At 36.4% G+C, this 22,801-nt stretch overlaps 1 protein-coding gene and 1 long non-coding RNA gene across 2 annotated transcripts in view; both read left to right on the top strand.

The window, feature by feature from the left end:
- CDKAL1 (CDK5 regulatory subunit associated protein 1 like 1) overlaps positions 1–22,801 on the top strand; it is a 406,927-nt gene that overhangs the window by 272,170 nt on the left and 111,956 nt on the right. The window lies entirely within an intron of this gene.
- Positions 1,779–16,106, top strand: LOC113952262. Its single transcript, XR_003529480.1, has 3 exons — positions 1,779–1,789; positions 7,723–7,728; positions 15,979–16,106. It is a non-coding gene; the product is annotated as an uncharacterized LOC113952262 (long non-coding RNA).

The raw sequence follows: 22,801 nt of genomic DNA on the forward strand, positions 1-22,801 counted from the left end.
TCCTGTGTTTTTAAGCATATCCAAACATATGTTGATACATAAGTATTTATTGTGATAGCATGTTAGTATACATATAAATCCAAGATATGTGTATATATTATAGTGCTCAGATGTGAAAATTCTGATGACAGTATTACATTTTTATATTTCATACATTTAAGAAAAGTATTTGTTTATTTAGTTGTGTACATGTTTCTGATTTTAGGCATAGTACTAGGTAATAAATTAATTTTGAAAGCCATGTTATTCTGATCATGTAGGACAATACAACACAAAAGAATTTTTGATGAAGATGGTAGTTGGCCAGCTGATAAGCACTGGTTGAAGTTACATTTGTGTCAAGCTTTCAGTGAAAATAAATTGGAAAGAATACTGAAGAAATAAAAAAGCGATACTTCTGTAGCCAGTCAGTCCCTTTAATGGTTATTTCTTTAAACCTGAGATGAGTAAATGAAGAAAACTAGTAAGCGGAAATACGAAAAAGCTGTTAAACCACTTTAAAAGTGTAGCTATGTAATTAAAACACCATTGCATGCAAGAGGCATGCAGGTAGTTCTACTTTCCAGAATTTTTGTGTGTACATTCATTTGGGGACAATGAGATCACCAATTACTTTAAGGAAGCTCAATTTTGTGTTCGTGTGCATCTTATATTGGTCTGTAATTTGTACTCATGAGTTGGTGATTCACCTCTTTTTAATGAGAGTGCAATTTATAGTTGTAAACTTCTTATTTATTTCATGGCAAAGTAATCACAAACATGAAATTTTAAAAGATTTGTGCATAAGAGTAGTGGCTATAGCAGAGGAAAGTTTATTTTCCACAGCTGAATTACTTATCTCATGCACTTGTAATTTTTTTTGTCTTTCTGTTTTGCTTCTCATCATTATAGAATTCTCATTTTGTTTAGTAGGAGAAATTGTCAAAGTACAGCTGTCAAATTACTTCATAGCAGGAAGACAATATTGGAAATATGGTTATATGTAAAGGCACAAGAAGCAATATAAATTCTTCTGAAACCACTTACTGGAAAATTGTGATTCAGATGCAAGTTCAAGCTGGAAAATATGTTAGTGTGTCCAAGCACCTTAGGCATAGAAGAATATAAAGCCAGAGTGGCTGATTGTAAGCCATTTCATCTTAAATCTGGAAAAAATATGTACTGTCAAGACACAAAAGCCACAGAAATTAGCTGTCTTCTGGCTTGCTGTGTCAGATGCTTCCCTGGTTGACTTTCGGATGATTCATGAGCCTTAGCAGGAGAGGCAACTTTGAGATCAGAGCACAGTTCCATACAGACTTGCAGTCAGCTTTGGGCTAACAACTTTTGGGCATTACAAACCCCAACAGATTTGAATCAGTCTCCTACAAAAAGCTTTGTATTAAAGAAAAATAATGGTCTCTCTGAACTATTTGTCTCCACTGGAGGTTGTTGAGTCAAATTCCAACATGCGCCTTCCACTTTCTTACAGAAGTGGTAAATACATTTGAAAAATGGGTCATGTGATTGTTTGTAGCTCTACTGCTGAATCTATGCGTGTGTGTGTGTCTGTGTCCCACAGTAACTGGCCACAGTTTTTTTTTAACCCTAGTGCTTGGTGAGAGGAGATCTACGGTCTGGCTGTATCCAAGACTCTGCAGGGTCAGAGAGGGAGACCGACGGATTGTAGGTTCAGGTTTGAACAATAGTCTGGCATGATTTCTCTGCTCCCGCACTGTTGGTTTAAGTTTTTGGGAGTACCTGACTCACACACTCAATCCTAAAAATTGCTAAGGAAGCCAGCTGGACTGTGAACTGTGACCAACGAACTATTTTTCCATGTAGCATATTCTTGGGCCTCTCCCACCTGCGTTAGACCATCTACCAAGAAACCCAGGTTATAAACCTGAACACTTGAAGAATGAGACTTCTCTTTCATTTCACTCTGTCACTTACTGTGTACCCCCATACTTTGGAATGAAGGGAAATAAACCCTGTCCTTTGCTTAGTTGTCTTAGTTCTGGTTTGTACTTGTGTGACTGTTGACACTGATGGTAAATTCCTAACAGCTGGGAAAAAACATAGCAGTACAGATTCCTCCTTTTTAATGACACGACACTTTAAAATGTTTGTTTTCTCCAAAAAGAGAGCAAGCAAATAGAGTTTCTGTTAAATCTCCTTTTAATCTTTGCTTCCTTCACATTTCCTTACCTACTAGTTCTTGTAGTAATAGGCTGTAACCACCATGTAGTATAATGTATTTACAGTCAACGAAGAATGATGGCTTAGGGAGTTCTGCCACAGCATTTTATCACCTACTGGGACCTGCATATGAATTGGAGTCTAAACCTTATTGTCACCAAAGTTTGTTATGATCTTATGTGATAATTAGAATAGGCATGAGAATAGCTGAGAGGACACAGGCAAAAGAAAATTGGAATTTAAATACACCAAAATGGAAAGGGCAAGGGTTATTGTTTTTGGTGCTGTTTTTTGTTGTTGTTGTTGTTGGGTGGTGGTTGTGGGGTGTATTTATGGCTCCATTTAGTAGGTACAATAATATACCTTAATTCTGTGTGTATTGGTGTATGAAATGAACACTGTGGAATGCAGTGCATTGTAATTTAAATATTGTGAGAAAGAAGTTTTGTTTAACCAATATTGCTATGAGCAGAAATATGTTTAGAATAATTTGTAAATGAAACCTTGTAGACTAAAATTTTGAGCATGATTTTGTGACTTTTATCAACATTATACTTGGGTGCATGCACTGCTATGGATTCACTTAATTTTAGTTAAACATGTAAACATTTGAGTGTGATTGCAAATTATGAATTTAAACGCAGCAGTAATATTAACTGTGCCTCACGTTCATCTAAGACTAGAAGAAGGGGAACATTTTGAAAATCTGATCCTCAATGCAGAAACTGTTGTAACAAAACTTTAAAAGCTGGGTTGAAATGTTTAAACTATATTTAAATCACTCAAATTGATATTCCATAGAATTGTTTTCTGTATCTTTGAAACAAGAGGAGATAGTTTCTAGCGCAAATTTGCAGAGCACTGTTTCAGCATTGACAACCCTGTGTAATTGAAGGCAGATACCTTTGTGAGTCGTTCCACTTCCTAATCAATGTTATTCACACATACCATAGAAGAAGAAAACCAAGTTTAAAATATTTGGGGTTTAATTTTATTTCTTTATCTGCTTTCTTGAAGCATTTTATTGTGTACCCATGCGTGAGGATATCGTGTTCCCTTAGGTTTTATGTTAGGACCTTCATGTTACGTACGTGTTGAGAGTCAAGGTTTGTGTCTTACAAAGCAGAAGTTAATTTTAACCTGATATTCTCCCATCCAGGGAAGCCTGCAATCCCTGGACAGTTAATGTTAATTAGAAATTAGCAGGGAGTAATTGTACTTTCCCCGAGGATCATTTTTAGCTCAAATTTAAGATGAAAGTAAATGAGAAACTGTGTTACTGCCAGTCGTTTGGATTATTTCCTTAACTCCTTACAATGGGAAATGATCATCAAAACTTTTTAAATTCCTGAACAAAACTATTATGACATTTTGTTTGCATTTTTTTGAATGTTTACTACTTTGAAGTGTTTTGCTGAATTGAACTACTTTCATATCTCTTATAGGTGAGTTTGTATTAACCCCTCTCATCACATACCATCTAAACAGAATGTAGGTTAAACTTTAATTTTCCATTTTTGTCTGTCCTAATAAATACAGCAGTTCTAAATCTGAATACAAGCTGGTTTAGAAACAGAAAAGAATTCTTCCACCATTCTCTTAATATCTGATTCAGCTCATCTGCTCTAAAAATGGTAGCAGGTCATACCTACTAGGTACCTACCAGTGTTCTATCAACTTTTCTGTATATTAGATTCAATTTTTTAACTTGAAGCAGGGTCGCTATATATCTATAATAAGACACTAAAAATTTTAAGCTATGTGTATAAAAACGATTCATACAAATTGAAACAGTTCCCGAACTATGGATTCTCAATAAAAGTCAGAAATACAGATATATGGAAAATGTTACATATAGAGAAGTTTATGTGCATGGCTTAATTTGAAATCCAGTGGACACAGTAAATAAAAGTTGTAATGAATAATGTAATTTTACCATTAGTAACTGGGTTTTTTTGTACATTTACCTTTCCAGATCACTCTATATTTATGTTATAGCATACCTCCTCCCTTGCAACAGTGCAGGGGGATGGGGGACAGGGGTTACATTCCATTCATCACACGTCTCTGCCACTCCTTCCTCCTCCGGAGGAGGACTCCTCACACTCTTCCCCTGCTCCAGCATGAGGTCCCTCCTACAGGAGACAGTTCTCCATGAACATCTCCAACCTGAGTCCTTCTCACAGATTCCAGTTCTTCATGAAATGCTGCACCGTGGGTTCTCCACCACATCACAGGTCCTAACAGAAAACCTACTCCACCATGGGCTCCTCTATTTCCAGGGGCCACAGGTTCTGCCAGGAGCTTGCTCCAGCACAGGCTTCCCACACAGTCACAGCCTCCTTTGGGCATCTGCCTGCTCCAGTGTGGGGTCCCCCACGGGCTGCAGGTGTATCTCTGCTCCACCTGGGCTAAAGGGACACAGCTGCCTCACCATGGTCTTCACCACAGGGGAATCTCTGTGGCACCTGAAGCACCTCCTCCTCCTCCTTCCTCACCCACTTGGGGTCTGCAGAGTTGTTGCTCTTGCATATTCTCACTCCTCTCTCTGGCTGAAGTTGTTGTGCAGGGTTTTTTTCCACCTTCTTAAATCTGTTATCCCAGAGATGCTACCACTGTCCCTGATGGGCTCAACCTTGGCAGTGGTGGGTCCATCTTGGAGCTAGCTGGCATAGTCTCCGTCAGACAAGGGGGAAGCTTCTGGTATCCTCTCACAGAAGCCACCCCTGCAGCCTCCCCCACTACCAGAACCTTGCCACACAAACCCAGTACACCTTTCTGCAGAAAAAAAAGTCCTCGTTGCCATTTATCATAACTTAGTGAGCAGAACATTTAGTGCTGTGCCACAGAATTTCAGAGTGATGTACAAAGAAAGTGTCTGAGTTATCTTCAAAAACATTAAAATTTGACATAAAAAATCAGACATGATTGTGTTAAGATTTACATTTCTGATTTATGTCTTAAATATCCTATGGAGTTGATGGCAATAAGTCAATATGCTTTTGTTGGTTACCTTAGATCATTTAGTAATACTTTCTACAGAATGCAAAATTATTTGGGGTATTTTGAGGGCTTTCATCATTACAAGAATAGCAGAAGCTGAAGGCTGTCTTTTAACGTATGTTTTCACAAACTACAGCTTTTACTTGACAGTATTAAAGTGAAGTACAGTAATTATCACATTAAATGAGATAATATTTTTGTGTTTTCATGAATAATGCAAATAAACATATTTTTTTTGTAAGGCAAATGTTCAGATAATTCTTAAGAACAAAAATTGTTTTGTTGATTGAACTGAATGTGCATTCCAACTGTGATTATGTGTATACAATGACAATGATCTGGGGACTTTTAATTCTTTTTTTGTAATGTAGCATCTGTAGGGTATATGCTCCCATCTCATGCATAAAGTTTGCACAGAATTTAATTTTTCTTTCATTAGACATCTGGTTAAGTTTGAGCATCCTGCTTTCACTTGTTAACCCTGTCACAAAAACTTGTTTCACATTCAATTTAAATCCTCTTCTGATACTCCTAATGAATTCTTTGTAATAGTTTATCCTTTCATTTTAAACTTCTATCCTGAGGTTTTTCCTCTGACATTCTACCTTTTTATTCCCTTGAAACAAGAATATAATTTCTGACCTGGTATAGGTTTGACTTTTCCTATTTGCCTGTATGTGCCTTTTTTAATTTTCTGTTGTATATTTTCTTCATAAGTAAATAAACTGCCTTTACTTTCTGAGAGAAAGAACATGTTGCATCTAAATATCTTATTGTTCTGATAATTGAGCCCCAAGACAGAAACTTGCAATAGCATCTTTGAAGTATTTACTTCCTAAATTTAGTGTGTTGTTTTGTCAAGGAAGTCACTCACAGTGCAAGTTCTCAATTACTCCAGTAGCATCTACATTGTCTCCATAGAAAGCTAGACTTGAGGGCTTGGTGAGGCACAGCTCCAAGGCAGAGGAGTGTGTGTTCTTCATACACAACTTTCTTCCTAGTTCCTGAGACCCAAAGCAGGCCAAAAGAGATGTTTTCACAGTGGGAAATGCTGTCTTTGCAAGTTTGATAAATGCTCATAGCCCATGGCTGTACTGAGATCCCACTGTTGCACACTGCAGGCTGGCGTAGGTAATGCAAAATTACCTTTTTCACCAAAACAAGTTTATTCTGGAATTATTAGCTGGGATTCTGGACCACAGGATTTTAAAATTTTGCATCTTTCTATCCACCTTTGCACAAGTTCAATGGATTTTAGGCCTTTTGGGAGTACCTTTTGGGAGTTCACTGTCATTCTTGTCTCTGAAGGTAGTATGTTCTTTAGCTGGAAGGAAAAAAGAGATTTGCACTCTAATTGTTGATTCTCTTTTTGTTCCTTTTTTCCGTAAAGGCAAGGTAGCCCATGTAGAATCTCAGAATTGCCTTTTTTATGGATGCTTATTTTGTACCGTACCTGCATTTGCCTTCTGTGTTTTAGGGGACAACCCCAAGGAGCAATCCCTGAACTGTTTGTATCCATTGATGAATAGTTCATACAGCTTAGCAGATTCCTGAGAGTCTCACAGGACATGAGGGGAATGTTACAAAATCATGAATAGGGTTCACCTGCTGTTTCTTTAACAGCTCCTTCAGTTAGATCTTATGCAACTATACTCTGCATCACACTTTTGTATTTTCATATGCAAAGTGGACATTTGAAACTGTTTACATCTTTGCTAAGTGATGCTCTACTGAGGAGGCTGCCTAGGAGGGATAGGTCTCCATTAGTCTTTAGAGATACAATGTACCTTTCTTCATATTTTCCATACTCTTGGATTATTTACAGTCACTGCCAGAGTCCATCTGAAGAAGAGAGATTATTTACTTTTCCATAACAGATTTTACCTTGAGATATGCTATGTACACGTTTAACCCCTCCATTTAGCTGTGTTTCTTAGCGTTCAGTCTAATCTGTGTATTCTGTCTTTGAAGGGAGCTGAGCAAAGTTCCCTTCATGAACTACTGGCTGAAACATATGGGCCTGAAGGATGTTTCTTTGGATACTGCTGGCATAGAACACATCATAGTTCACAGTGCTTGCATATACCACTGTGGGATTACGTGTAGAATACTCGTCTTCTCTGAAGTGGTATATAGGTGGATAACTGCTCTTTACCTTCTCCCTAGAACATTTCTGCTTTGTTAATTGTTAATTTTTGTTAATTTGTTAATTTTTGTTAACAGCAATCCAAATGCCAAAGAGATTTTAATTTTTTTAATGTTTTCAGTATTCAGTTTTTCCCTAAAGGGAGAAATACTAACATTTAAAGCTATTTTTATGCTGAAAATTGAGGTATCGTCTAAAAGAGAACACAAGTGTCCTAGAAAGTGAGAACTGTAAAATAAAGTAAATATTTTCAAATGTTGTTCTTTTCTGCTAAGGTAAAATTCTATAAAAATTGTTAATGAGAGGCCTAACTACTTTATCTTCTACCCAACTGTAAACCAAATCTACTGAAATTCCTGGAATTTCAGTACTGGCACTGAAACTGAGGGAAGGGGGAGGTGTTTTGAATTTTAAAGACTTACAGTAGATCACAGAGGATGAAATAGTTTTCATTAATGGACTCAAAGGTTAAATCAATAAATAGTTTCTAAATTTATTCAGGTTTTTTTCACCTACTCAAATATATCTGAACCTCCCACCCACATGAAATAAGTATTTTCGGAATGCAGTTTTGTATTAGTTGCTCAATATTCTGTCCATACTAAGTGAGCTTAAAGTGTCTGAGATACAGCTTGTTCCATCTGCGGTGATCCCAATTTGCCAGTTCCTTCAAACCTCCTTTTATACTGCATCTTCTGTTTTTCTCAAAGTAGAAAAGCCAGTGTCTGTGTTAGGCCCACCAAGTTATACCCAGACACTTGATTTCAGCTTTCAGGGAAATTCAGGGAATTTACAGTGTTTATACCAATGTTGTGAATCCATCTTTCTGCCTAAGAATTCTTCATGTCTCATGTTGTTATTGCAGAACCAAAAGGGTAGTGTTGTGCCTGGTGGGCATTTGGCAGGCTTTTCAGGTTCTTTAACGGATGCCCAAAGGCTATCGGGGAACATTATGTGATTTGATAAAATTGATTTCAGTGATATGGTCTGAATGCAAACACTGCTGTGTCCACTGAATTGATTAGATTCCATTTTTGTATTCTACTCCCTCTGTATCATAGTGTGCACATCTCATGTAATTATTCATTATGTTTAAGTAGACTTTAACAGGGAGAGTTCATGGTAACTATTAAATTCAAACTTGTGTTCATCATGCAAAATTGAGTATTTGTAACCACCTCTTTCCATTAATTTGAAACATTTTTTGGGTCTCTCAGTATTGATTTGATTTAATTCTGCAGCTGAAGCCTGCTCCAGTAGTAGTAAGTAAGAAGTTTGTTAGCATCTGTTTTGGAGAGGTTATTTCCCCTGCAAATTGTAATATGATTCTCTGATTAGAATACTGGGAACCTGAAAAATAGTACTTGTTTCATCTCTGTCAGTCTCGCTATCAAGATACTCTCTCTTTATTTCTGTAATTGTCTCTTTAGTAACAAAAGTGGAGGTTTTTTGTTTATCGGAAGTATTTAATATTAAGATTTAGTATTCTTGTCTGAGGACACTGCTGATGTCCTTTTATAATGATGTTTTTAAAGGTTTTCAGTTTTGTTCCTCTCATGTAAATATTGCTTTCTTGGCTTTTATCACCTCTTTGGGGTTTTTCTGAAGTTCACCATTTTCCTCTATATGACTGATGCTAGTTCTTAAGCAGTTGCTTTGCTTCATGCTGATTCTTATTTCCTTTTCCATGGTAATCATCCTGCCTAATTTTCTAATTGTGGGAGCCTCAGAGACTCTCTTTGGGTTCTGAGACTTCATGTGCCAGATCTTTCTGTCTTACCCTGTCTAGATACAAGAAAATCTGTTTCCCTTAATCATTAGATATTACTCCTGTGCTTTGAATCAAGTTGCTAAACCCAATTGGTACCGATTTCTTATCTAATTGTATGTATTCATATATGAGAAAGAAGTAATTCTTCTCAGCTACATCTTTATTCATCTTACACTGCTATTAAATTTACCTGAAAGCTTATTCCCTAAATACAATTTTCATACATTACCTGTTCCAATGTTAATGGTTCAGTGATGCCAAAGAATGGTTACCATAATTGGAGTGCTGTCATATCTTTGAATTCTTCATCAAACATATTTTTAATTTTGTCTTTGATGGTTCTTCAGTGAAACAGCATATTAATGATTTTGTGCTAGTACTTCTCTTTTAACTTTCAGTCACTGATAGGTCAAATGAGGTAACTGCTCACAACATCAAATTTCCTTAATTATTTCTCCGCAGTATGAGTTTTTGAACTTTGAAAGTTTCATTTTCTAGCTATTTTACTTTAAAATGTGGTAGCACATTTTTACTGTGCCCCCTCTCCACCTTAATGGAGTACATCTGACACACAGAAGCTCAAAATGTTTCAGGTGACCACCTTTCAGGCTTCCATTTAAATAGTTGGGGTGGTTTCATTTATCTTATCTTTTCCAAACTTGTAAAATTTATTTCAACTTCTTGAATAGTTTTGCTGTTGTTATTATTTGCTGATACCTGTTCTCATATTGATGAGCATCATTCTTCTTAAATTTGTCTGAATTTATTTTTTTTAATTTCCCACGTAGTGAGCCTACCTTTAGGCAGCAAAGTTACTGCTTGAATGACTTTAGGAGTTGTGACTGTGTGCAACCTGTGAAGGTCAGAGTCCTTTCAAAAAAGGCACCTGAGCTTACATACGTTTAACCGACCTTTATTTTATTTGAAGTTTTCGACCGTGACAAAATATACTGTTGTCCTGATAACAACATGGTAAGCTATGCTAACTGTAATTTTTAAGGCATCTGCAACCAGTGACACACAGAAAGTGAAGTAGTTCATTGAACTGAACAGAGAGAAATGGGTAAGAGCATACCTGAGGCAACAGTGTCTATTGATTTTGTATGGTTTTAACTTTGTCATTGACAAACTAGTCTGTGTTTAAAATATCATCTTTTCTTGATTTTGCTTGTAATGTCCTGTATGTGTAGAATGGTGTGCATGTATAAATCTGAACATTCTTCTTCAAAACTTTTCAAGGAATGCATTTACTTCTATTTAGCCCAATATACTAAATGGATTTTGTCTTTTACGAAGAAATGTTCTTAAGTTACTGGCAATTCTAGACAAAGGAAGCTGCTTCCAAAGGGTTAAGAGCATAACGTATGTGAGAACCTGGCTAGTTGAGTCCATCTTTCTGAGAGGTGAACTAGGAGATTTTAGAGCTGTTTTCCTGGTGATTTTGTTCTTTCTGCCCAATGTCCTCAACTGCATAGAAAACTAAGCGCATTCCTCCACTTGGAAGAGAAACCACAGTATTTTTCTCTAAATTATGTTTTACTAGCTGATACATAAATTAGTGTTTTATTGTTATGCATTGATCCTGTGGGATCTCTTATACTCTGAACTCGCTGCTTGGGTGAACCTAAGATCAAAACAGATACTTCTCACAGTCATTCTACCACCTTCCAGTTAGCCAAGTGTACTGTGCTTTCTCATAAAGATTGATATTGTTTCTGCTGTGCTTTCTTTAAATTCAGATTGCTATCAGAATATATAATGAATGAAATGAGACCATGATGTACAGACAGTATTTGTAGTATGCTATCACTTTGGTGATGCCCATTAACTTAGCAGTCATGCCCAACTCTTTCTGTATATTGTTCCAATTAATATTTTATGGGAACAAGTGAATAATTCTTAATACACATGTCCTTTGGAACACTTCATAATTTCTTTAAACTAATTCTTGCAAGGTAAATTCTCCATTTCTCAGTGATCTAAGTTGTATTGCATTATGTTGATTGAAATATGATTATATAGAAATATAATTAACTTTATCTTATCACACTTCCATTAGTAAAGCACACTGGATTTCTTTGAAGTTAAGCTCATGGGTTTTGGCTTAATAAGGAAATATTATTGATTGTAAGTCTGAAATGTTACCTCTGAAACTTTAATTCTGAAGCTGTATAGGCACATCACAGTCCTTGTGTCACACATTGGTCTGAAGTTTTAAGACCATATAGTCACATTTGTCAGTGTAGCATGGAGTAAAACCGAAAAACTTCAGAGTTACACAATAGCAGCTTTGAATCTTTATGGAGTAGGGAGGGTGTATGAATAGAGTTTTGAGCCAAATACTACACTTAGTCTTAGGACTGACAAATTTATTTTTATTATTCAAATTTGATTTTTTTGTTACTCACAGAAGTAGTAGTTCCCTATGCAGCCTTTTTCCATGTGGTCATGTACAAATATTGCTCTTTAAGGAAAAAAATGTTGTAGAGCAGTGATAGTAAAAGGTTTTGACCTACCAGATCTTCCCTTTACAAAGCCATAAATTTCAACATTTTCCAGCCCCCTACATCCTCTGTGTAGCTGTTAGTCCTGAAAACTATCTGGGTTTACAAGTATTAAGTCTGCAGTTGTGAACATTTCTGAATTATGATGTATAATTATAGCTATCATAGCTTTGCTATCCAAAATGCTGTTCTGTTTTGTTATTTTTCATTCTGTTCTTAATTTCAAGATCCATCCTCTTAATATCAGATTAACTTTGTGTAACTACTAGTCTTTTCTTCCATATTCAGATATTCAAAGCCTGTTGTTTCAGAAATAGTAATGTCCTACATTTGTAAGTGGAAAGCATCCCTGAAAACTGGACCATTTACATTTCATGAGGTGTATAAGGCTCTGAAAAATTCACATTTAGGAATTGTATAGAGATGTACAGCAAAAACTGACTGGTGTAGAACTGCAGCACTGTTTAGAGTACATGAACTGTGATTTAAATACCTTTGGCTAACATTCAGGAAAACTGCTTATGGCTGCTAAAACCTTGCCCCAAACAACCTGCCTGTGGCTCTCTCTTAAAGCTGTGACTCTGGAATTTAATTATAACAACATCTATTTAAGTACTTTCTCATAAGGATGTAGCATATAAGGTGCTGTGTTTTGGATGATCAACTAGTGGGGTACAAGTTGTATTTCTTTAGGTAGTTTGAAAATGGAGTGGAGATTATGTTAAATTTAGTGCACATCATGCATATGTTGTTAACTGGTGTTTCCTTCACAGTATCAGTCCTGTGAATGTTTGCAACTAGAAAACTTTTCATGTGATGATTTCTCACAAAGGAATAAGACCAAAAAAAAGTCCATTCAAATTGTCTGTATAGCTTTTGATGTGAAAGAATTTTGTCTTTTTTAAATCTATCAGCTGTTTGGGGGTAACTCTTTCGAGCTGAGCATATTTTCCTCACAATCTGCTTTGATTTAATGTCTATCTTGCAGCAGCCATTCTCCTCTCTCTTTGTGCTGCAGAAGCTATTAATATAAATGATCTTGAAACAAAACCTTGGAATAAAACATCTGGCCCAGTGGCAATTTTAGTTCTTAATTTTTTTTTCTTGATCAGTTCTTGGTTCTACTTCAGACAGAAATCTTACATTCTCTGTTAAAGTCTTGCAACTTGTCATACTACTACTCTTTGACAACTTCTTCTGTTCCCCTTTACTGCCCTGTTGCTGACTTTGGCCTGTCTTTGAAACGTGCTTGGCCTTCTTTTCAGTTTCAGTTCTAGCTTATTGATGTTCTAAAGCTTCACCTTGCCAGTGTGTTTCTGCAACAAGTTATTCACTTCCATCAGATTCATACCTTAGGGGGAAATAATATACTAAGAAAGGGCTATTGCTCCTCAACTATTGAATGTCTAGCTGAGGTCAGCTGCACAGTCTTTGACTTTTTGAGATGACATCTCTGCTCAGCTTTATTTTTGAGAAGACATATTCATTGCTCAGTCTCTTTAATGACAGGGTTTTTTCTGAATTTCTGTGCAGTAATAGCTCAGAAAGAAGTGAAGGCTGATACTGATTTGAAGAAGGTGTAGATACGCTGATAATCTTGGGTTTCTCATATGAAGAAGGTACATTGGGACGCATCGTAGTGTTTCTGTCTCTGTTGAGAGACTTTATTTTCTCCATCTTTTATTTGGCAATTTCTGTTTTCCCATAGCAAAGGAAAGCAGTAGTATGAGTCCTCTTTTTGTCAATTTTAACACTGATTGTATTGGATGGAGATTTTTACCAGTTTGTAGCCCCTGTTGCAGACTTTGCTCTTAAAGTAAATTTCAGAACGTGGCTGTTGCAACGTGAGTGTATTTTAATGATTTTGAGATGTAAACATTTCTCTAGGTGTAGAATGTTTACCAGTGCTGCACTTGCATTTTCATACAAATAAACAACCATCACTGGTATTTCTCTCTCGTCCTTTACCTTGTATAAGGTACAATACTTTTTGCTACCTGCTTACTAGAAAACAAATTAACCCAAAATTCAAAGAAATTTTTTAAAAGCAAGTAATTTATCTAAATTCTAGAAGTACTTTAAGAGATTTTTGTCTTGTGCCTGTATTGTCAACAGGCACAATACAGGCTTCTGTCTGAAGTAGAACCAACAGATGCTGTCAACACCTCTCTCAGAAAGGATATGTTACAATGGGCAATGTTACTGTGAAGACTAACAGAGATTATCAGAGATATGGCAGATCTGTTATACAAAGAAAATTTAGAACTCTTCAGTCTGGAAAAGCGCTGATTGAGAGGGACTAGAACAGAGGTCAGTAAAATCATGAGGAGTACCAAGAAGGTGAACAGAGTTGTTACTGATCTCAGCCAGCATAACAATCAGGAGACATCAAATGGAATTACCAGATGGCAGGCTCAGGAGAGATTTTTTTTTTTTCTTTTAGTTATGATATGGAGGGGTTTAGATTCAAGGGGAGACTGATGAGTTAATGGAGAAGTCTGTCAGAGGCTACTTCTTACAAAAACATCTCTCTGACAAAATCCAGTTGTTGGAAGGAAGTAGGTATTCTGAAGACCTCTGCTTCTTAAACCTGGACTGCTTCTGCTGCCCATAGCTATCAGTAGACTACTGGCTCAGGTGGACTTTTGGACTGGTCTGTCTTATCTTCAAAGTCCCTGAAACATTGCAGGACTGTAGATTATAGAGGGACAAAAAGACAAGTTTGGAAAGTGTTTGGTTTTTTTTTTTAATTAACATTTGTTAAGGGAGTGCTGCTTGCAGTTTTTTCATTTGGTTTCATCATGCCAAATAGGCATGTTAATAATTTTGTTTTATGTGCCTGATTTCTGTGTCAGAGTGAAGAGCTAAATGACTGTCACTGGAACAGACGTGGATGGGTCCTCAGAGCCCAAGATGTTTAGTATTGGTGATAAGCATTGTGTCAGACTGAGGAAAAGTATATCATATTCTCAGCTACTTATGGCTGAGATCCTATTATTTCTGACCATGCCTGACAGCTCTAATGTTAAACAATGAAGGGTCATAGAAAATTAGTGTAATTTCAATGGCTGCTTCAGTGCAGCAAACATTAAGTCAGTTCCCAAGAACAGTTCCCTGGTGCAACCCGTAATAAATTCAAACTTTATTTTTAGGGATGACCTTTAGTAATGTGAGCCTTGATCCATTGAGATGCTGTTCACTTTTGATGCATCTCCAAATCCCTTTTTTATGCATTTTAAATCAACACACGCTTATTCTGAATTTATGTGTGTGGATAGACAGAGAGATGTAATTTAAACACATCTGTTCAAATATGCATTTCAGATCAACTTGGTGCCGGTTCTCATAATACGGCTGAGTTTTTGACGGGTATTATATCCCTAAAGTACACAGCAGATGGTATTTATTAGAGATTGAATGGAAATGAAGTTTAAAGATGTTGAGCTTTTTGTCTTAAGTCACTCATTTTTTAATCATAAAACAATAATGATCTGAAGTTATAAATCCGTAATGAAGTTCTTTAAAATGTTTCATGTTTATGGGGAGAGTAGAATACCTTGTATTTGAATAAAGTTAGTCCAAACCTTAACTGTTTGGGTTTTTTTAAGAAAATCGATAATGGGAAGTATTACAAAGTTTCTTCTAAAACATTTGGGCTGCATCTAGTAGAAACTCTAGCCACCTTCACTATAATTGTTTGAAGAGAGTAAAACTGTGTGTACTCTTTTATCCTCAGGCAGTGAGCCATGGTAATTATGAAATATACTTTTTATCTAGGTCACTATTCCCCCGTAACAAGGACAACCCAGTCCCTACTCGCACAGTGTCCTCCATACCTATACCTTCTCAAGCTGAGTTCTGGAAATCAGGTCTCCTAGCTGCCTCCAGGTGTCAGTCAGCCCAATTTTTGAAAGAGCTCTTCTGGGGGCAGGAGGTGGGTTTGGAAGAGAACAGTCATAAAAAATGCCTATTCTCACCCTCAATTAAACTGTAAGAGCTGTTAGATTGTATGTCTTGATCACAGATACTATTCTACAGTCTTTTTGAGGTGACTTACATCAAAACCACTCCAAATTGACTCCAAATGACTCCAAATTCAAAACCAACCTGTTAAGCTGCACTTGCAAATCCGTTGCACGTTACTGCAGGTCACAAAGCTCAAATGTAACGTGTTCCCTGTGGGATCTGCCACTGTGAGCAGCCATGAGTGCTTTGTAAGATGTGGAATGCAAAAAGCAGAATACACCCAGTGAGTCTAGCTGTCCAGTTTAGACTTAATACATAGTTTCTGCCACCCTTGTGTCATGCTTTAACCTCAGCCAGCAACCAAGCACCACACAGTCACTCACTCTCCCAATACTGGGATCGGGCAGAGAATTGGAAGGATAAAAGCTACAGAACTTGTGGGTTGAGATAAAGACAGTGTAATAGGGAAAGCAAAAGCCATGCACACAAGCAAAGCAAAACAAGGAATTAGTTCGCTGCTTCCCATGGGCAGACAGGTGTTCAACCTGTTCAGCCAGGAGAGCAGAGTCCTATCACATGTAATGGTTACTTGGGAAGACAAACATCACCGCTCCAAATGTCCCCCTCTTCCTTCTTCCCCTAACTTTATATACTGAACATGATCTCATATGGTATGGAATATCCCTTTAATCAGTTCGGGTCACCTGTCCCGGCTGTGTCGCCTCCCAGTTTCCCATGCAGCCCCACCCCACTGCCCTCAACAGAGTGGCAATATGGAAAGCAGAAAAGGCCTTGGCTGTATATAAACCCTGCTCAGCAATAACAAAAACATCCCTATATTATCAACCCTGTGTTCAGCACAAATCCAAAACACAGCCCCATACCAGCCACTATGAAGAAAATTAACTCTACCCCAGTCAAAATCAGCACACCTTGAAATCTGAAGTGTTTCACTATGAATCACCTCCAAATTAAATGGTACGATTTAATGGATATACACATCTCCCATGTGCATATACCTTTTGTCAGGGAAATCTGCAAGGATAGTCTGAAAAAGTGCTCTGAGCATTTCTCTGTGGTCATGTCTGGATTTCATTTGTCTGTTTTGTTATTTTTTAATCAAAGCAAGCATATAAACAATATTGCATTACAATTTCTTTTTCTGGTTTGTTGTGTCTTGGGCATTCATTTCAGAGAGATATGATCCAAGCTGTGAAAATAAGTTTTAAAAAAAGTATTAAAAATTATGCATTTACACACATAAACAAAATATGACTTACTTAAACGTTTGCTAGTATTCAGCATTTCAATATTTGAGTGAAAGTAAGCAAGTTGACTTATAAATGAAACCATTACAGACTTTTACATACGATAACAACATAAAGTTATCATCTTTGCTTTAATGCAGGCAAACTGTGATGTGAAGGAGATTTGATTTGTGAGACAACCTGGTGTTGTGTTAGGCAGTAATAGAGAACATTTTAAAAGATTTGAAATAATGTAATTGGCTTTGCAGCGGGAACATGTACTTGAATAAAATATGTTAGCAGGTGTCCTGCCAGGGTGGAATCTCATGCTATTGTATTTAATAGAAATACACACATTGTAAACAAGTCTAAATTTGGTAAAACTATTTAAAACAGAAGATCTGACAAACTAATATGCAACACAATTTAAAAAAAGTTTAAGCCTTGTCGTTTGTTAAATAATCTTTTTTAGAGAGTGAAGCTTTGGCTTTTGCCCATTGCTCTCAGGATCTGACATTATTGGATGTAATATACATTTAGGTTTTTTTCAATACCCTTTATTACACTTCCAATAGAAAGTCAATCAAAATGCAGTAAATTCATCTTTTCAGTTGCCTTGATCTGAGGAACAATTTGATAGAAGCAAACATAAGGACCCTTAGAGTTAAACAGAACTTGAAGTCAAAGATATTAATACTGATTATAAAAGAGTGGAAACAGATACTACTTTTGCATAATTTATATTTACTTTATTGTGGTCCGACTCCCTGGCCAGGTTCACGCCAGTATTTTGCCATTTGTCTGTTCTTTTAAATTGTGTTGCAGTCTGTGAAATGGCTGTCCTATCTTTCCATTTATACTTTCATTGCTAAATTTTATAGTAGTATTTCAAATATCTTTCTTCAGAAGTTATGATTGGATCTTCCCTACTCGCCATACATTCAATTTTAAAATCTCCCACTCTTGTGGGATAATTGTCCTGAAAATTTGATGACATCGTTATGTGTGTCTAAAGCAACTGAATACCAGAAAAGGAAATGGCAGCAATTAAATGGAATTTCATATAAAAAAATAAGTGCATAGGCTCTGTGGTGAACTGCTTGTTTTCTTACAAGTACTACTTTTTTTCTTACATGTTTTCTTAAATATTGATGTTCATGACGTATATAGCTGCATTTGAATAAGCTGTCTTACCAAATGATAATTTATATCTAGCCATAAGACTCAGTCTGTTAGCATCTAAAAGGCTTCACACAGAAATGTTTATGACATGTCTATTGTCATTGAACCAACATACTTTCCACTTTCACTCCATGTGTAAATCAGTTGAGCAATTGATATGAGGATTCAAAAGAACTCTTTTTTTCTGACACAGAGGTTTTGAACTTTGTACATCCTGGACTACTTTTAAACACATATGGAAAAGATTACTAAGAAAAACATAGTCAGTGGATATCCATTTATTAGAAGCCTGTTCATCCATTGTGTAACTTAGGGTAAATCGTAAACTGAAAAGGATGGAAAACCCCCTGCTTCAGAACTTATTTTCAGGTTTAGTCCTGTAACTCCAGAGACTTAAATTAGGAGTATATTGACCTGTGCTGCATTTATAGTTCGTGGAAAAAAAAGAGAGAAGTGCAGGAGGATTTCAGAACAGAAGCAGACTGAATTCCTTTCTAAAAGTGTGGGGATTTTTCCATGGCTTATTTCTCAGGTTAATCTCCATATAGTCAAGAGAGGAGCAGGGTGAAGTTTCATGTTGTTACTAGCCTTTGAAAGAGGCAGTGCTTCCAGCTGAGCAGTCTGTTTCTCTTGTGCGAGCTCCAGCTCGTGTGACTCTGCAGTGAGCAATTCAAGTTGAAGTCAGAAATCCCACAAGACTAGGCCTTGTAGAGAAAAGAGAAAGAGGGGGGAAAAGGGCTTTTGGAGGACTGTGTGTGGTCATGGGGAAGATGCAAACATCTCCTTCAGCTCCAACACAAAATGGCACAGTGCCTGTTAGGTTCTGTAAATATACTTGAAAGACTAACTCACATACCTTCAAATTATTTCATCCATTAACCTCATTTCATTTCCATGTTCTCTAAATGGGGATATACTGCAGAAATGTTCTAAAATGTAAAATAATTTGTGATGCTGAAATAGCATATCAGAGAGGACTGGTTTTATTTTCGTGGGAATTACACTCTTTTTCCCTAACATTTTTTCAATGCAAATTTCTAACTTACGAACCAAGAAGTTGCTAGATCATCACATTTTTTGGTTTGACCTTAATTACTATAGATTACCCAGGCAGTTCTCATACCCTTCTGTAAGACCATATAGTGTTTTAAATTTATTCATATAATTATTTATTCTAATCCAGTATTTTGTTATGCTTTGAGGGGTGGAGGTGGGTGATCTTGCTTAGGAGCAAATTGGTGGCTTTAAGTAATTTCTGGATTTAAATGTTAATAGCTGAAATGGAAGTGAGAAGAATATGTGATCATGCAAAAGAATTTCAAGTGGTCATGGGAGTAGCTGAAGGTGATAATTTTAACTTCTTTACATAATTTCTTCTCTGAGTATGGATTTGGTTTGTAATGGTTATTGCTAAAGGAAACGTTTTGTGTAACTAGAACCACATGAAATAATCCAAGTAACAAGTGAATCCCACAAAGTTTCACAATTTTGCTACTGCTTTCTTAGAAGTCTTACTCTGTGAAAACGGGGGGGGGGGGGGGAAGAGGGGACTTCCTGCTTTTTTTTTGGCAGCTCAACACTTTTATCTCTTTCTTAAATGAAATAACTAGGAATTTTGCGTTTCACTCCCAACTTATCTTCCATCAAGAGTTCTTTAACTCCCCTTATTGGTGAATCAGTCCGTGGTGACTGTTGCTGTAATATCTCCTATACTTCCCTGGCACTGCTTTTTCAGTGTCTGTTTTCTCCCCTGGGCAGAAAAGAGCAGGTAACTGCACTGTTAAGGGTATGCCTGCACTGCGTTCTGGTTATTGATAACACCATAGAGATACCTGAGCAAACAGACCTCCAGGAACTACCTGTACTAGCACAGAGCTCACCTCAGACTGATTTATTTTTCTGCACTTGTTTCGAGCTCAGATACCTGTGAGCTGTGAGGAGGCAATTCTCAGGGCCGCAGTTACCCACAGCACATGCTTTACTTAACCACAACGTGCCTTCCAGGCATCAGTCATTCCTTTGGAAAGTAGAGTGCCCCAAGTGGCTGACTTGGTTCTTCCTTAGGTAGAGGGTAAGATGTTGCTTTTCTTCAAACGTTGTATTCTTCCAAACATTTATTCCTTCTTTCTGTGAGGTTTTGGATATCTGTGCTATCAGCACTTGTTCATGGGTATGCTGGTCCTTATAGCATCACACTAAAATGGACACGTCTTCACCATAAGATTAAGTAGTTGCTTCTTCTTGGATGGTCAGAATTCCCCAAGATAATAGCTACTTCGAGATGACAGAGCATAAATCTGCTTGAGTAGATGGAAGGGATTTATGTATGCAGAGGGACATAAAAGAGAGAATATTCAGGAATCCTAAGTATTAGGGCTGTATTATCTCATACATGGCATTGGTTATTCGTCAAATTCATCTTTTTTTTCTGGAAGTCCACGATTTTATTGTAAAATTTTCCAACTGAGAGTCAACTTGAAATAGAGACAGCTGTATGTCTTCAGAGAAAAAATCTTGCAAGATTTATGATTGCCAGATAAAATGATTGCCTGCAATCTTTCTCACTTTTGTCAGCATTACATAGGTTTAAAATGGCTGGCAAAGCTTTAGTCATTTTATACTCAGAAGCACTGAAACAGACTCACCACGTCCATTAGCTATGCTAATAAGGAGCATCCTAAGTTCTGTATGTTTGAAGCAGCTTCCTGGTTTTTTTTTTAATTGCTTTCACTTTCATAAGAGCCACTGTGCATTCCTGGTTCACTGAACAACGTGTTTCAGAGCTTCTGTGCTGCATCCTAGAAAGCATGTTACAATTGAATTTTTAGACTGACTGTAAATGCATTTATGTAATGTTACAAAATGCTTACTGATGATGTTCAGCAGTTTTTTTCTTTTCTTACTTCAAAATAGATAAACTACATTTCTTGTAAAGAAAATTTAATATTGGCTGATGCACAAGAACCTATTCTAGTGTAATTTTCCATCATATTTCATAGAGGAGGCAATTTTTTTAAACATCATCTGAATCTATGTAATAAAGAATTTTGTACTGCTTTCTTTCAGGCTGTCAGAGCAAAGGTCACTTCAATTTTCAAGTGTGTGTGGTTTATATTTTTCTGTGTTATATCTTTTTTCCGCTCTTTTTTTTTCATTAACAAATTATGTTTCTCATGTGGAACTAATTGTACATATTTTTGTTCATCAATGCTTTGAAAAAGACTAAGAGCTTGATTTTTGGCATTTTGGATTTTATTCTGAGTGAAATCTTATGCTTTTCTCCCCTTTTTAAACTTCTTTGAAAACAGCATAATCAACAATGATATAAAAATGCACTGTGCAATGTCATATTTTAGGCAGTTATACTGGATTGAACTGTAATTAATTGCTATTGCTGAATACACTGTGGTTCTTATTCTCTTTTCATACCCAAGCTTTTCTTTGTGTGTAATAATTCCATCCAGGAATAAATCTAATTACTAAGATAATTAACACCTTATCAGCAAATGGAGTTCAGACATTTGTAGAGTTTATGAATTTTTAACATATGTAATTTCCTTTTGACTGAATGACAACTTGTGTTATGGAGAAAAAGAGCATATTTTATTGTATCTAGCTTGATTGGACCTTATAATTCATGTTGCTATAGAAACAACCAAGCCTTTATAAAGGAAGGTATTACTACTACCATTGGTAATAAATGCTTTGACTGTTGCCAATAGTGTCATTAAAATGGTTAAAATAACTTCATTATAATGATTTTGTCAAATGTAATGAATGTTCTGTTCATATTCTGAGACATGGCAGCTGATGTTAGGTGGTACTGATTTATAAAGGAATGTACTCTTTCTTCCATGAGCTAACTATTGCTGCACAAGATATTTATGATATGAAAAAAATCATGTCGCAGAATAAGATGCTGCTGTTCACTCGGTCCTTAAAGCTAATGAATTCTGTTGATATCAAGGAGAACTTCATACCTTGGCATTTGTCAGTCTTAAAAAAGCAGTGATAATTGAGGCTGTTTAGCCAACAGGTCTGGAGATTTCTGCTGTTCTGTACAATATTCAGCCTGTGTTTACCACTTATGGTCAGTGAACCAAGTCCTTGAAAATATTCAGTTTTTTACTGGTTTTGATTTGTCATTCAAATGCCATCTTTTAACTTCATCTCAAATGGTGGAGTCTGAATTCATCAACACAGAAAGAAATTGATAGAATTTGGTTTCTTTGGGGGGGATTTTTCATAAGGAGAATGTGGAAGAAATTTCTAATAATATGTCTTACAAATTCCCATGCTGCTACCTATATATGCAGACATGTATTAAAAGGAGGACAAGACATTTGCTTTAGTATAAATTTATTGCCAATACTTAAACAAAACAAAAAATTATATAAGTTAAAAACCAAAACAAACTAGGATATATTTACTACCATGTACTGTTTGTGTGAAGGCCGTTGTGGTGAATATAAACTATGCTCTAATATTGCACCTAATCAAATTAATAAGAACAGTATTCTCTGCTTCCCTTTTCTTGGATCTTTTGCAAACAGATTCACCTTTTCCAGTAGAGCTCATTGTTTCAGGAACTGTTTCTTTCAGTTATTCAAACTCAAATTTCTTCACCCACTGTAATCACAGCATTATTTTTTTTTTCTGTGGTGGTGTACTGTATAATAGGAAATGATAGCTCTCTTTGGCTATTCAAATGCTCTGTAAATGTCATTTGAACTACATGCATTGGTATTTACAGTTCTGCATTCTCTTGTCCTGATGAGGGGAATAGAAGCCTTCCAGCCAT

Source organism: Corapipo altera, unplaced genomic scaffold (assembly GCF_003945725.1).
Source record: "Corapipo altera isolate COAL_440 unplaced genomic scaffold, ASM394572v1 60, whole genome shotgun sequence".
Lineage (NCBI taxonomy): Eukaryota > Metazoa > Chordata > Aves > Passeriformes > Pipridae > Corapipo > Corapipo altera.